Source organism: Nerophis ophidion, linkage group LG05, assembly GCF_033978795.1.
Source record: "Nerophis ophidion isolate RoL-2023_Sa linkage group LG05, RoL_Noph_v1.0, whole genome shotgun sequence".
Lineage (NCBI taxonomy): Eukaryota > Metazoa > Chordata > Actinopteri > Syngnathiformes > Syngnathidae > Nerophis > Nerophis ophidion.
The window spans coordinates 23836010-23851556 of NC_084615.1; the positions used below are offsets into that span (position 1 = coordinate 23836010).

At 39.3% G+C, this 15547-nt stretch overlaps 8 non-coding genes across 8 annotated transcripts; all 8 read right to left on the reverse strand.

Annotated features, from left to right (window-relative positions):
- Positions 1–876: 876 nt before the first annotated feature.
- Positions 877–948, reverse strand: trnag-ucc (transfer RNA glycine (anticodon UCC)). Its single transcript has one exon. It is a non-coding gene; the product is annotated as a tRNA-Gly (tRNA).
- Positions 949–5017: 4069 nt separating this feature from the next.
- Positions 5018–5089, reverse strand: trnag-ucc (transfer RNA glycine (anticodon UCC)). Its single transcript has one exon. It is a non-coding gene; the product is annotated as a tRNA-Gly (tRNA).
- A 3662-nt stretch (positions 5090–8751) lies between these two features.
- trnag-ucc (transfer RNA glycine (anticodon UCC)) lies at positions 8752–8823 on the reverse strand. The gene has a single exon. It is a non-coding gene; the product is annotated as a tRNA-Gly (tRNA).
- A 1488-nt stretch (positions 8824–10311) lies between these two features.
- Positions 10312–10383, reverse strand: trnag-ucc (transfer RNA glycine (anticodon UCC)). Its single transcript has one exon. It is a non-coding gene; the product is annotated as a tRNA-Gly (tRNA).
- A 1005-nt stretch (positions 10384–11388) lies between these two features.
- On the reverse strand, positions 11389–11460 carry trnag-ucc (transfer RNA glycine (anticodon UCC)). Its single transcript has one exon. It is a non-coding gene; the product is annotated as a tRNA-Gly (tRNA).
- A 963-nt stretch (positions 11461–12423) lies between these two features.
- On the reverse strand, positions 12424–12495 carry trnag-ucc (transfer RNA glycine (anticodon UCC)). Its single transcript has one exon. It is a non-coding gene; the product is annotated as a tRNA-Gly (tRNA).
- A 1006-nt stretch (positions 12496–13501) lies between these two features.
- On the reverse strand, positions 13502–13573 carry trnag-ucc (transfer RNA glycine (anticodon UCC)). Its single transcript has one exon. It is a non-coding gene; the product is annotated as a tRNA-Gly (tRNA).
- A 1659-nt stretch (positions 13574–15232) lies between these two features.
- trnag-ucc (transfer RNA glycine (anticodon UCC)) lies at positions 15233–15304 on the reverse strand. Its single transcript has one exon. It is a non-coding gene; the product is annotated as a tRNA-Gly (tRNA).
- Between the last annotated feature and the right edge of the window lie 243 nt (positions 15305–15547).

Genomic DNA, 15547 nt, shown 5'->3' on the forward strand with positions numbered 1-15547 from the left:
CTTAGTCAGTGGTTTAATTTTGATTAGAAATTCATACATTTTAAATAAACCATTGGCAATTGGCTGCTATTGCTGTTTTTTTTTTGCTGATTAATAGTTCAATAACAACTTTTAACTGACTGGATGTTGCCAAATTAACTCAAGCCATGCATTGGTTGGGAATCAAAACCTAGTCTACCTCTTGGAAGGCAGCTATGCTCACCATGACACCACAGATGCTTAGTCCTTGGATGTTTACCTTGAAATTCTAAAATCTTAAACAAACCCTTGGAAATTGGCTGCTATCTCTGGATGGTTGGAGTATGAAAGTATTGAAGAAGAAACTGAAGCTATTGAGCGAATTTTTTGACGCTATTCATAGCCATAGCATGGCCGAATAGCTGCGTTAGCATCGCCGGTAAAAAGTGCGGACCAAACGATCAGGACTTTCGCATCTCGTGACACTGGAGCAACTTAAATCCTTTGATTGGTAAGTGTTTTTTTCGCATCAAATGTAGGTGGAAGGAAAATTCACGCATTTAGAGTTCGGAAATCGGTTAAAAAAATATATGGTCTTTTTTCTGCATCATCAAGGTATATATTGACGCTTGCATAGGTCTGGTGATAATGTTCCCCTTTAAATAACAACTTGAAACTGACTGGACGTTGCCAAAATAACTCAAGCCATGCATTGGCCGTAAATCAAACACAGGTCTACTGCTTGGAAGGCTCACATCCTAAACACGATCCCACCAGTACTTAGTCCTTGGATAACGTTTGCTTTCAAATTCTAAAATCTAAAACAAACCAATTAGCTGCTTTCACTGGATTTTTTGCGGAATAATAATTAAATAACAACTTTAAACTGACTGGACATTACCAAAAGATCAAAAGCTATGCACTGGCTGGGACTTGAACGCAGGTCAACTGCTTGGAAGGCAGCTATGCTAACCACTATACCACCAATGCTTGGTCCATGCTTGGCTTTTCATTTGAAATTCTAAAATCTCAAATAAACCATTGGAAATTGTCTGGCATCTGTGGTGGTTTTTGCCGATTAATGGTTATGCTGAATTTCCCCCAGGGATCAATAAAGTACTTTCTGTTCTATTTTATTCTTAAAAAAATCACTTTCAAATGACTGGACGGTGCTAAAATAGCTCAAGCTATGCATTGGCTGGGAATCAAAACATAGTCTAGCTGTTAGAAGGTAGCTATGCTAGCCATGATACCACAAATGCTTAGTCCTTGGATAATGTTTGCCTTAAAATTCTAAAATCTTAAACAAACCATTCCTATTCCTGGATTTTTTACTGAATCATAGTTAAATAACAACTTTCAACTGACTGGGCGTTGCCAAATTAACTGAAGCCATGCATTGGTTGGGAATCAAAACCTAGTCTACCTCTTGGAAGGCAGCTATGCTCGCCATGACACCACAGATGCTTAGTCCTTGGATGATGTTTGCCTTAAAATTTGGACAAATTAAACAAACCATTGGAAATTGGCTTCAATCTCTGGAGTTTTTGCTGAATAATAATTAAATAACAACTTTAAACTGACTGGACGTTACTGAAAGATCAAAAGCAATACATTGGCTGAGAATCGGCTTGGAAGGCAGCTATGCTAACCACTATACCACCAATGCTTGGTCAACACCAGACATTTGCTTTGAAATTCTAGAATCTTAATTAAACCATTGGCATTTGGCTGCTATCTGTGTGTTTTTTTGCCGATTAATGGTTATGCTGTATTTCCCCCAGGGATCAATAAAGTACTTTCTGTTCTATACTATTCTATTCTATCTTAAAAAAAAAAAAACTTTCAATTGACTGGACGGTGCCAAAATAGCCAAAGCCATGCATTGGCTGGAAATCGAAACCAAGCCAACTGTTTGAAAGAGAGATATGTTAGCCACGATACCAACCGGTGTTTAGTCAATGGATGATGTTTGCCTTAAAATTCTAAAATCTTATACAAACCATTGGAAATTGGCTGCTATCTCTGGAGTTTTTGCTGAATAATAATTAAATAACAACTTTAAAGGCCTACTGAAACCCACTACTGCCCGCCACGCAGTCTGATAGTTTATATATCAATAATGAAATATTAACATTGCAACACATGCCAATACGGCCTTTTTAGTTTACTAAATTACAATTTTAAATTTCCCAGGAGTTTCACCTTGAAAACATTGTGTAATGATGACGTGTACGCAAGACGTCACGGGTTTTTAGGAAGTATGAGCGCTGCACACACACACAGCTAAACGTCGTCTGCTTTAACGGCATAATTACACAGTATTTTGGACATCTGTGTTGCTGAATCTTTTGCAATTTGTTCAATTAATAATGGAGAAGTCACAGTAGAAAGATGGAGTTGGGAAGCTTTAGCCTTTAGCCACACAAACACATAGTGATTCCTTGTTTAAAATTCCTGGAGGGGAAACTTTCCTATGGATCAGAGCGTGGTCAAGCCAACATGGATCCCAAACACATGTCAACCAGCAGGTTTCGGTGAGAAATTTGAGGTTAAAAAGTCAGTTCTTACCGGAGAAAAGTTGAGCTTGTGCCGTCCATATCTGCCGTTGACTCCCCTGAGACACTGGCGTCAAGACACCCGTGGAGACACCCTTCCGACTATCAGGTACTATTAAACTCACTAAAACACTAGCAACACAATAGAAAGATAAGGCATTTCTCAGAATTATCCTAGTAAATGTGTCTAAAAACATCGGAATCGGTCCCAATGCTATCGCGTTTTTTTTTTTTACGTTTTTTTTTTTTTTCATTTTTTTTTTCTAGTCCGTCGCTATCAATATCCTCAAGCACGAATCTTTCATCCTCGCTCAAATTAATGGGGAAATTGTCGTTTTCTCGGTCCGGATAGCACTTTTTGTTGGAGGCTCCCATTGAAAATAATGTGAATATGTGAGGAGCCCCCACACTTGTGACATCATCGTCTGCGACTTCCGGTAGAGGCAGGGCTTTTCTTTTAACACCGAAAGTTGCAAACTTTATCGTGGATGTTCTCTACTAAATCCTTTCAGCAAAAATAATATGGCAATATCGCGAAATGATTAAGTATGACACATAGAATGGACCTGCTATCCCCATTTAAATAAGAAAATCTCATTTCAGTAGGCCTTTAAACTGACTGGACATTACCAAAACATCACAAGCCATGCATTGGCTAGGGAATAAAACCCAGGTCAAATGCTTGGAAGGCAGCTATGCTAACCACTATACCACCAACGCTTAGGCCTTTGTTAATGTTTGCCGTGAAATTCTAAAATATTCAATTAACCATTTGAATTTTGCTGCTTTATCCAGGTTCTTTGCTGATCAATATTTAAATAACAACTTTAAACTGACTGGACATAGCCAAACTACCACAAGCTAAGAATCAAACCCAGATCAACTGCTCGGAAGACAGCGATGCTAACCACTATACCACCAATGATTTGTCATTGGATAAATTTTGCTTAGAAATTCAAAAATCTTAAATAAACCATTGGCAATTGTCTGCTATCTGAACCACCTGGAGCGGCAGCAGAGCTAAATCCGGATGCTCTCTGTGGATTATAGTTCTGCCTTCAATACAAAATTCCCTAACAGACTCTGCAATAAACTGGACACTCTTGGCCTCCCCCCTCTCAAAAACGCCTGGATAAGGGACTTCCTGACGGACCGGCCCCAGAATGTGAGACTTTTCCCCCACCTCTCATCCACCCGCACGCCGAGCATCGGCTCCCCGCAGGGATGTGTGCTGAGCCCCCTCCTCTACTGCCTCTACACCCATGACTGCAGTCCAGCCCACAGTGACAACCTTATCGTCAAGTTTGCTGACGATACCACAGTGGTCGGGCTCATCTCCAGGGGTAATGAGGCTGCCTACAGGGAGGAGGTCCTGAAGCTGACGGCCTGGTCTTCGAAGAACAACCTCGCTCTTAACACCAGCAAGACCAGAGAGATCATCGTCGACTTCAGGAGGAGCAGAACCGACCCTGGCCCCCTCTACATCAACGGCGAGCGTGTGGAGAGGGTGCACGCCTTCAGGTACCTTGGAGTCCACATCTCAAAGAACTTTTCCTGGACAGTCAACACCACATCAATCATCAAGAAGGTTCAGCAGTGGCTACACTTCCTGAGAGTCCTCAGGAAGTACAACCTGAAGCCTGACCTGCTGCTGACCTTCTACCGCTCGTCCATCGAGAGCCTGCTGACCTACTGTATTACAGTATGGTACGGCAGCTGCACTACAGCAGACAGGGAGAGGCTGCAAAGAGAGGTCAAGACAACTCAGAAGATCATCGGCCGCCCTCTCCCCTCTCTGATGAACATCTACACCTCCCGCTGCCTCAACAGAGCAAGTGCCATCATCAAGGACAGCACCCACCCTGGCTCTGACCTGTTCCACCTGCTACCCTCTGGGAAGCGCTACAGGTGCATTAAAACCAAGACGAACCGGCTAAAGAACAGCTTCTTCCCCAGGGCCATAATCACCCTGAACGGACTGCCCCATTGACCCTCATAACTGCCTTCTCTTTGTACAGAGAGTATAGAGTGTACACTGTTCTCTTCCACACCTTTCTTTGCACTTCTATATTTTTTATATTTTTATATATTTACACATTGTTTTCTTGCATGCACACATCGCACGGTATGGAATGGCCTCAATCTCGATACCCTGCGTAATGACAATAAAGCCGATTCTGATTCTGATTCTGTTATTTGACTGCTATCTCTGTTTTTTTTTTTGCTGATTGATGGTTCAATAACAACTTTCAACTGACTGGACATTGCCAAATCAACTCAAGCCATGCATTGGTTGGGAATCAAAACATAGTCTACCTTTGGGAAGGCAACTATGCTAACCATGACACCACAGATGCTTAGTCCTTGGATAATGTTTGCCTTGAAATTCTAAAACCTTAAACACACCATTGAAAATTGGCTGCTATCACTGGCTTTTCTGCTGAATAATAATTAAATAACAACTTTAAACTGACTGGACATTACAAAAAGATCAAAAGCCATGCATTGGCTGGGAATCGAACCCAGGTCAACTGCTTGGAAGGCAGCTATGCTAACCACTATACCACAAATGCTTGGTCATTGCTCACCTTTTCCTTTGAAATTCTAAAATCTTAAATAAACTATTGGAAATTGGCTGGCATCCGTGGGTTTTTTTGCCGATTAATGGTTATGCTGAATTTCCCCCAGGGATCAATAGAGTACTTTCTGTTCTATTTTATTCTCAAAAAACAACTTTCAAATGACTGGACGGTGCTAAAATAGCTCAAGCTATGCATTGGCTGGGAATCAAAACCTAGTCTACCTGTTAGAAGGTAGCTATGCTAGCCATGATACCACAAATGCTTAGTCCTTGGATAATGTTTGCCTTAAAATTCTAAAATCTTAAACAAACCATTGGAAATTGGCTGCTATTTCTGGAGTTTTTGCTGAATAATAATTAAATAACAACTTTAAACTGACTGGACATTACCAAAAGATCAAAAGCTATGCAATAGCTGGAATTCTAACCCAGGTCAACTGTTTGGAAGGTAGCTATGCTAACCACTATACCACCAATTCTTAGTCATTATTTTACTTTTACTTTGAAATTCTAATATCTTAAATAAACCTTTGGAAATTGGCTGGCATCCGTTGGGTTTTTTGCCGATTAATGGTTATGCTGAATTCCCGCCAGCGATCAATAAAGTACTTTCTGTTCTATTCTATTGTATTCTAAAAAAATAACTTTCAAATGACTGGACGGTGCCAAAATAACTCAAACCATGCATTGGCTGGGAATCAAAACCTAGTCTATCTGTTGGAAGGCAGCTATGGTAGCCATGATACCACAAATGCTTAGTCCTTGGATAATGTTTGTCTAGAAATTCTAAAATCTCAAACACACCATTGAAAATTGCCTGCTATTTCTGGATTCTTTGGTGAATAATAGTTCAAATACAACTTGAAACTGACTGGACGTTGCCAAAATAACTCAAGCTATGCATTGGCCATAAATCAAACACAGGTCAACTATTTGGAAGGCTCATATGCAAAACACGATACCACCAGTGCTTAGTCCTTGGATAATGTTTGCCTTAAAATTCTAAAATCTTAAACAAACCATTGGAAGTTGGCTGCTATCTCTGGAGTTTTTGCTGAATAATAATTAAATAACTGACTGGAAATAACCAAAAAAAAACACAAGCCATGCTTTGGCTGGGGAATAAAACCCAGGTCAACTGCTTGAAAGGCAGATATGCCAGCCACATTACCAACAACGCTTAGGCCTTTATTAATGTTTGCCGTGAAATTCTAAAATCTTCAATTAACCATTGGAATTTTGCTGCTTTATCCGCGTTTTTGGTGATAAATGTTTTAAACTGACTGGACATTGCCAAACTACCAAAAGTCATGCATTGGTTGGGAATCAAACCCAGGGTAACTGCTTGGAAGTCAGCTATGCTAACCACTATAACACAAATGTTTAGTCATTGGGTACATTTTGCTTTCAAATTCAAAATTTAAAAAAATAAACCTTTGGGAATTGGCTGCTATCTTTGGTTTTGCTTTTGCTGATTAATAGTTAAATAACAACTTTCAACTGACTGGATGTTGCCAAATTAACTCAAGCCATGCATTGGTTGGGAATCAAAACTTAGTCTACCTCTTGGAATGCAGCTATGCTAGCCATGACACCACAGATGCTTAGTCCTTGGATAATGTTTGCCTTGAAATTTTAAAATCTTAACCAAACCATTGGAAATTGGCTGCTAGTTTTGGCTGAATAATAATTAAATAACAACTTTAAACTGACTGGACATTATTGAAAGATCAAAAGCTATGCATTGGCTGGGCTTCAAACCCAAGTCAACTGCCTGGAGGCAGCTATGCTAACCACTATACCACCAATACTTGGTCTTTGCCTAATTTTTGCTTTGAAATTCTAAAATCTTAAATAAACCATAGGAAATTGGTTGGTATCTGTGTGTTTTCTTGCCGATTAATGGGTATGCTGAATTTCCCCCAGGGATCAATAAAGTACTTTCTGTTCTGTTCCATTCTATTCTAAAAAAACAACTTTCAAATGACTGGACGGTGCGAAAATAGCCCAAGCTATGCTTTGGCTGGAAATCAAATTCAAGTCAATTGCTTGGAAGGCATCGATGCTAGCCATGATACCACCAGTGATCAGTCCTTGGATCATGTTTGCCTTAAAATTTTAAAATCTTAAACAAACCATTGGAAATTGACTGCTATTTCTGGAGGTTTTGTTGAATGATAATTAATTAACAACTCTAAAGGCCTACTAAACCCACTACTACCCACCATGCAGTCTGATAGTTTATATATCAATGATGAAATATTAACATTGCAATAAAAATCATTTCCCAGCGGCTTGTTGAATTTTTTGAAATTTTTTTCAAAATTTTACCGGTCCCCGAATATCCCTAAAAAAAGTTTTAAGGGATTGATTTTCGCTATTTGCGATGAGACTATCCATTTCCCTGTGACGTCATACAGTGCTGCCAATGTAAACAAACAATGGCAAATACCACAGCAAGATATAGCGACATTAGCTCGGATTCAGACTCGGATTTCAGCGGCTTAAGCGATTCAACAAATTACGCATGTATTGAAACGGATGGTTGGAGTATAAAAGTATTGAAGAAGAAACTGAAGCTATTGACGCTATACATAGCCATAGCATGGCCGAATAGCTGCGTTAGCATCGCCGATAAAAAGTGCGGACCAAACGATCAGGACTTTCGCATCTCGTGAGACTGGAGCAACTTAAATCCGTCGATTGGTAAGTGTTTTTTTCGCATTAAATGTAGGTGGAAGGAAACCTGATATAGTTGCAAATGCATCTGCAGGTTATCCATACATCTCTGTGCCATGTCTGCTTTAGCACAGCCGGTATATAGCATGTTAGCATCGATTAGCGTAGCATGTTAGCATCGATTAGCTGGCAGTCAACATCAACAAAACTCACCTTTGTGGTTTCGTTGACTTTATCGTTGCAAATGCATCTGCAGGTTATCCATACATCTCTGTGCCATGTCTGTCATTGTTGATAAAATGTGTAGACACTTTGGCACATTCAATAGGGGTCTGGCGGCAGACACTTTCGCATCTTCGGGCCAGTGGTGCAACTTGAATCCCTCCCTGTTAGTGTTGTTACACCCTCCGACAACACACCGGCGAGGCATGATGTCTCCAAGGTTTCAAAAAATAGTCGAAAAAACGGAAAATAACAGAGCTGAGACCCAATGTTTACAATATTTTGAAAATGAAAATGGCGGCTGTATTACCTCGGCGACGTCACGTTCTGACGTCATCACCACATGAGCAATAAAAAGAAAGGCGTTTAATTCGCCAAAATTCACCCATTTAGAGTTCGGAAATCGGTTAAAAAAATATATGGTCTTTTTTCTGCATCATCAAGTTATATATTGACGCTTACATAGGTCTGGTGATAATGTTCCCCTTTAAATAACAACTTGAAACTGACTGGACGTTGCCAAAATAACTCAAGCCATGCATTGGCCGTAAATCAAACACAGGTCTACTGCTTGGAAGGCTCATATGCTAAACACGATACCACCAGTACTTAGTCCTTGGATAACGTTTGCTTTCAAATTCTAAAATCTTAAACAAACCATTTGAAATTGGCTGCTATATCTGGGGTTTTTGCTGAATAATAATTAAATAACAACTTTAAACTGACTGGACATTACCAAAACATCACAAGCCATACATTGGCTGGGCATCGAACCCAGGTCAACTGCTTGGAAGGCAGCTATGCTAACCACTATACCACCAATGATTAGTCGATCTGTGGTGTTTGCCTAAAAATTCCATCCATCTATTTCCTACCGCTTATTTCCTTTTGGGCTCCCGGGGGGCGCTGGCGCCTATCTCAGCTACAATCGGGCGGGAGGTGGGGTACACCCTGGACAAGTCTCCATCTCATCGCCTAAAAATTCAAAAATCTTAAATAAACCATTGGCAATTGGCTGCTATCTCTGTTTTTTGGCTGATTAATAGTTCAATAACAACTTTCAACTGACTGGACGTTGCTAAATTAACTCGAGCCATGCATTGAATCAAAACCTAGTCTACCTTTTGGAAGGCAGCTATGCTAGCCATGACACCACAGATGCTTAGTCCTTGGATAATGTTTGCCTTGAAATTCTAAAATCTTAACCAAACCCTAGGAAATTGGCTCCTATCTCTGGAGTTTTTGCTGAATAATAATTAAATAACAACTTTAAACTGACTGGACATTACCAAAACATCACAAGCCATGTATTGGCTGGGGAATAAAACCCAGGTCAACTGCTTAAAAGGGAGCTATGCTAACCACTATACCAACGATGCTTAGTCAATCTGTAAATTTTGCTTAGAAATTCAAAAATCTTAAATTAACCATTGGCAATTGGATCTAAGCTCTGTTTTTTTGCTGATTAAAAGTTCAATAACAACTTTCAACTGACTGGACATTACCAAAACATCAAAAGCTATGCATTGGCTGGAAATAGAGCCCAGGTCAACTGCTTGGAAGGCAGCTATGCTAACCACTATACCACCAATGCTTGGTCATTGCTGAACTTTTGCTTTGAAATTCTAAAATCTTAAGTAAACCATTGGCAATTGGCTGCTATCTCTGTTTTATTTGGCTGATTAATAGTTCAACAACGGGCTTCACGGTGGAGGAGGGGTTAGTGCGTCTGGCTCACAATACAAAGGTACTGAGTATTCGTGGGTTCAATCCCGGGCTCGGGATCTTTCTGTGTGGAGTTTGCATGTGTGGGTTCCCTCCGGGTACTCCGGCTTCGTCCCACTTCCAAAGACATGCACCTGGGGATAGGTTGATTGGCAACACTAAATTGGCCCTTGTGTGAATGTTGTCTATCTGTGTTGGCCCTGCGATGAGGTGGAGACTTTTCCAGGTTGTAAAACCGCCTTCCGCCCGATTGTAGCTAAGATAGGCACCAGCGCCCCCCGCGACCCCAAAGGGAATAAGCGGCAGAAAATGGATGGATAGTTCAATAACAACTTTCAACTGACTGGATGTTGCCAAATTAACTCAAGCCATGCATTGGTTGGGAATCAAAACCTAGTCTACCTCTTGGAAGGCAGCTATGCTAGCCATGACACCACAGATGCTTAGTCCTTGGATAATGTTTACCTTGAAATTCTAAAATCTTAAACACACCATTGGAAATTGGCTGCTATCTCTGGCCTTTTTGCTGAATAATAATTAAATAACAACTTTAAACTGACTGGAATATTATTAAAACATCAAAAGCTATGCATTGGCTGGGAATCAAACCCAGGTCAACTGCTAGGAAGGCAGCTATGCTAACCACTATACTACCAATGCGTAGTCATTGGGCAAATTTTGATTAGAAATTCAAAAATTTTACATAAACCATTGGCAATTGGCTGCGATCTCTGTTTTTTTTGCTGATTAATAGTTCAATAACAACTTTCAACCGACTGGACGTTGCCAAATTAACTCAAGCCATGCATTGGTTGGGAATCAAAACCTAGTCTACCTCTTGGAAGGCAGCTATGTTAGCCATGACACCACAGATGCTTAGTCCTTGAATAATGTTTACCTTGAAATTCTAAAATCTAGACAAACCATTGGAAATTGGCTGCTATCTCTGGGGTTTTTGCTGATCAATGTTTAAATAACAACATTCAATGGACTGGACGTTGCCAAAAAACCCCAAGCCATGCATAGACTAGCAATCGAACGCAGGTCAATTTTTTGGAAAATAGCTATGCCAACCACTATACCACTAACACTTAGTCCATGAATAAATGTTTCCTTGAAATTCCAAAATCTTAAATAAAACATTGGAAAATGGCTGCTATCTCTGAGTTTTTTGCCAATTGTTAGTTAAAAACGACTTTCAACTGACTGGACGTTGCAAAAATAACACAAGAAATACATTGCCTGGGAATTGAACCCAGGTCACCTGCCTGAAAGGCAGCTATGCTAACCACTATACCACCAATGCTTAGCCATTTGGTAAAGATGGATTAGAAATTCAAAAATTTTAAATAAACCATTGGCAATTGGCTGATATTGCTGGGTTTTTTTTGCAGATTAATAGTTCAATAACAACTTTCAACTGACTGGACGTTGCCAAATCAACTCAAGCCATGCATTGGTTGGAAATCAAAACCTAGTCCACCTCTTGGAAGGCAGCTATGCTCACCATGACACCACGGATGCTTAGTCCTTGGATGTTTACCTTGAAATTCTAAAATCTTAAACAAACCCTTGGAAATTGGCTGCTATCTCTGGAGTTTTTGCTGAATAATAATTAAATAACAACTTTAAACTGACTGGACATTATTAAAACATCAAAAGCTATGCATTGGCTGGGAATCGAACCCAGGTCAACTGCTTGGAAGGCAGCTATGCTAACCACTATACCACCAATGCTTAGTCATTGGGTAAATTTTGATTAGAAATTCAAAAATTTTAAATAAACCATTGGCAATTGGCTGATATTGCTGTTTTTTTTTTGCAGATTAATAGTTCAATAACAACTTTCAACTGACTGGACGTTGCCAAATTAACTCAAGCCATGCATTGGTTGGGAATCAAAACCTAGTCTACCTCTTGGAAGGCAGCTATGTTAGCCATGACACCACAGATGCTTAGTCCTTGGATAATGTTTACCTTGAAATTCTAAAATCTAGACAAACCATTGGAAATTGGCTGCTATCTCTGGGGTTTTTGCTGATCAATGTTTAAATAACAATATTCAATGGACTGGACGTTGCCAAAAAACCCCAAGCCATGCATAGGCTAGCAATCGAAGCAACACTTAGTCCATGAATAAATGTTTCCTTGAAATTCCAAAATGTTAAATAAACCATTGGAAATTGGCTGCTATCTCTGAGTTTTTTGCCAATTGTTAGTTAAAAACGACTTTCAACTGACTGGACGTTGAAAAAATAACACAAGAAATACATTGCCTGGGAACTGAACCCAGGTCACCTGCGTGAAAGGCAGCTATGCTAACCACTATACCACCATCGCTTATTCATTTGGTAAAGATGGATTAGAATTTCAAAAATTTTAAATAAACCATTGGCAATTAGCTGCAATCTCTGTTTTTTTTGCTGATTAATAGTTCAATAACAATTTTCAACTGACTGGACGTTGCCAAATTAACTCAAGCCATGCATTGGTTGGGAATCAAAACCTAGTCTACCTCTTGGAAGGCAGCTATGTTAGCCATGACACCACAGATGCTTAGTCCTTGGATAATGTTTACCTTGAAATTCTAAAATCTTAAACACACCATTGGAAGTTGGCTGTTATCTCTGGAGTTTTTGCTGAATAATAATTAAATAACAACTTTAAACTGACTGGACATTATTAAAACATCAAAAGCTATGCATTGGCTGGGAATCGAACCCAGGTCAACTGCTTGGAAGGCATCTATGCTAACCACTATACCACCAATGCTTAGTCATTGGGTACATCTTGATTAGAAATTCAAAAATTTTACATAAACCATTGGCAATTGGCTGCGATCTCTGATTTTTTTGCTGATTAATAGTTCAATAACAACTTTCAACTGACTGGACGTTGCCAAATCAACTAAAGCCATGCATTGGTTGGGAATCAAAACCTAGTCTACCTCTTGGAAGGCAGCTATGTTAGCCATGACACCACAGATGCTTAGTCCTTGGATAATGTTTACCTTGAAATTCTAAAATCTAGACAAACCATTGGAAATTGGCTGCTATCTCTGGGGTTTTTGCTGATCAATGTTTAAATAACAACATTCAATGGACTGGAAGTTGCCAAAAAACCCCAAGCCATGCATAGGCTAGCAATCGAACGCAGGTCAATTATTTGGAAAATAGCTTTGCCAACCACTATACCACCAACACTTAGTCCATGAATAAATGTTTCCTTGAAATTCCAAAATCTTAAATAAAACATTGGAAATTGGCTGCTATCTCTGAGTTTTTTGCCAATTGTTAGATGAAAAACGACTTTCAACTGACTGAACGTTGCAAAAATAACACAAGAAATACATTGCCTGGGAATTGAACCCAGGTCACCTGCCTGAAAGGCAGCTATGCTAACCACTATACCACCAATGCTTAGCCATTTGGTTAAGATGGATTAGAAATTCAAAAATGTTAAATAAACCATTGGCAATTGGCTGATATTGCTGGGTTTTTTTTGCAGATTAATAGTTCAATAACAACTTTCAACTGACTGGACGTTGCCAAATCAACTCAAGCCATGCATTGGTTGGAAATCAAAACCTAGTCTACCTCTTGGAAGGCAGCTATGCTCGCCATGACACCACAGATGCTTAGTCCTTGGATGTTTACCTTGAAATTCTAAAATTTTAAACAAACCCTTGGAAATTGGCTGCTATCTCTGGAGTTTTTGCTGAATAATAATTAAATAACAACTTTAAACTGACTGGACATTATTAAAACATCAAAAGCTATGCATTGGCTGGGAATCGAACCCAGGTCAACTGCTTGGAAGGCAGCTATGCTAACCACTATGCCACCAATGCTTAGTCATTGGGTGAATTTTGATTAGAAACTCATACATTTCAAATACACCATTGGCAATTGGCTGATATTGCTGTTTTTTTTTTGCTGATTAATAGTTCAATAATAACTTTCAACTGACTGGTCGTTGCCAAATCAACTCAAGCAATGCATTGGTTGGGAATCAAAACCTAGTCTACCTCTTGGAAGGCAGCTATGTTAGCCATGACACCACAGATGCTTAGTCCTTGGATGTTTACCTTGAAATTCTAAAATCTTAAACAAACCCTTGGAAATTGGCTGCTATCTCTGGAGTTTTTTTGCTAATTGTTAGTTAAAAAACGACTTTCAACTGACTGGACATTGCAAAAACAACACAAGATATACATTGGCTGGGAATCTAACCCAGGTCACCTGCTTGAAAGGAAGCGATGCTAACCACTATTCCACCAAAGCTCAGTCATTTAGTAAAGATGGATTAGAAATTCAAAAATTTTAAATAAACCATTGGCAATTGGCTGCAATCTCTGTTTTTTTTGCCGATTAATAGTTCAATAACAATTTTCAACTGACTGGATGTTGCCAAACTAACTCAAGCCATGCATTGGTTGGGAATCAAAACCTAGTCTACCTCTTGGAACGCAACTATGTTAGCCATGACACCACAGATGCTTAGTCCGTGGATAATGTTTACCTTGAAATTCTAAAATCTAAACAAACCATTCGAAATTGGCTGCTATCTCTGGGGTTTTTGCCAATTGTAAGTTAAAAAACGACTTTCAACTGACTGGACGTTGCAAAAATAACACAAGATATACCTTAGCTGGGAATCGAACCCAGGTCACCTGCTTGAAAGGAAACGATGCTAACCACTATACCACCAAAGCTCAGTCATTTAGAAAGATGGATTAGAAATTCAAAAATTTTAAATAAACCATTGGCAATTGGCTGCGATATCTGTTTTTTTTTGCTGATTAATAGTTCAATAACAATTTTCAACTGACTGGACGTTGCCAAATTAACTCAAGCCATGCATTGGTTGGGAATCAAAACCTAGTCTACCTCTTGGAAGGCAGCTATGTTAGCCATGACACCACAGATGCTTAGTCCTTGGATAATGTTTACCTTGAAATTCTAAAATCTTAAACACACCATTGGAAGTTGGCTGCTATCTCTGAGTTTTTTGCCAATTGTTAGTTAAAAAACGACTTTCAACTGACTGGACGTTGCAAAAATAACACAAGAAATACATTCCCTGGGAATTGAACCCAGGTCACCTGCCTGAAAGGCAGCTATGCTAACCACTATACCACCAAAGCTTAGCCATTTGGTAAAGATGGATTAGAAATTCAAAAATTTTAAATAAACCATTGGCAATTGGCTGATATTGCTATTTTTTTTTTGCAGATTAATAGTTCAATAACAACTTACAACTGAATGGACGTTGCCAAATTAACTCAAGCCATGCATTGGTTGGGAATCAAAACCTAGTCTACCTCTTGGAAGGCAGCTATGCTAGCCATGACACCACAGATGCTTAGTCCTTGGATAATATTTGCCTTGAAATTCTAAAATCTTAAACACACCATTGGAAATTGGCTGCTATCTCTGGCCTTTTTGCTGAATAATAATTAAATAACAACTTTAAACTGACTGGAATATTATTAAAACATCAAAAGCTTAGCATTGGCTGGGAATCGAACCCAGGTCAACTGCTTGGAAGGCAGCTATGCTAACCACTATACCACCAATGCTTAGTCATTGGGTAAATTTTTAAAAGAAATTCAAAAATTTTAAATAAACCATTGGCAATTGGCTGATTTTGCTGGGTTTTTTTTGCAGATTAATAGTTCAATAACAACTTTCAACTGACTGGACATTGCCAAATCAACTCAAGCCATGCATTGGTTGGAAATCAAAACCTAGTCTACCTCTTGGAAGGCAGCTATGCTCGCCATGACAGCACAGATGCTTAGTCCTTGGATGTTTACCTTGAA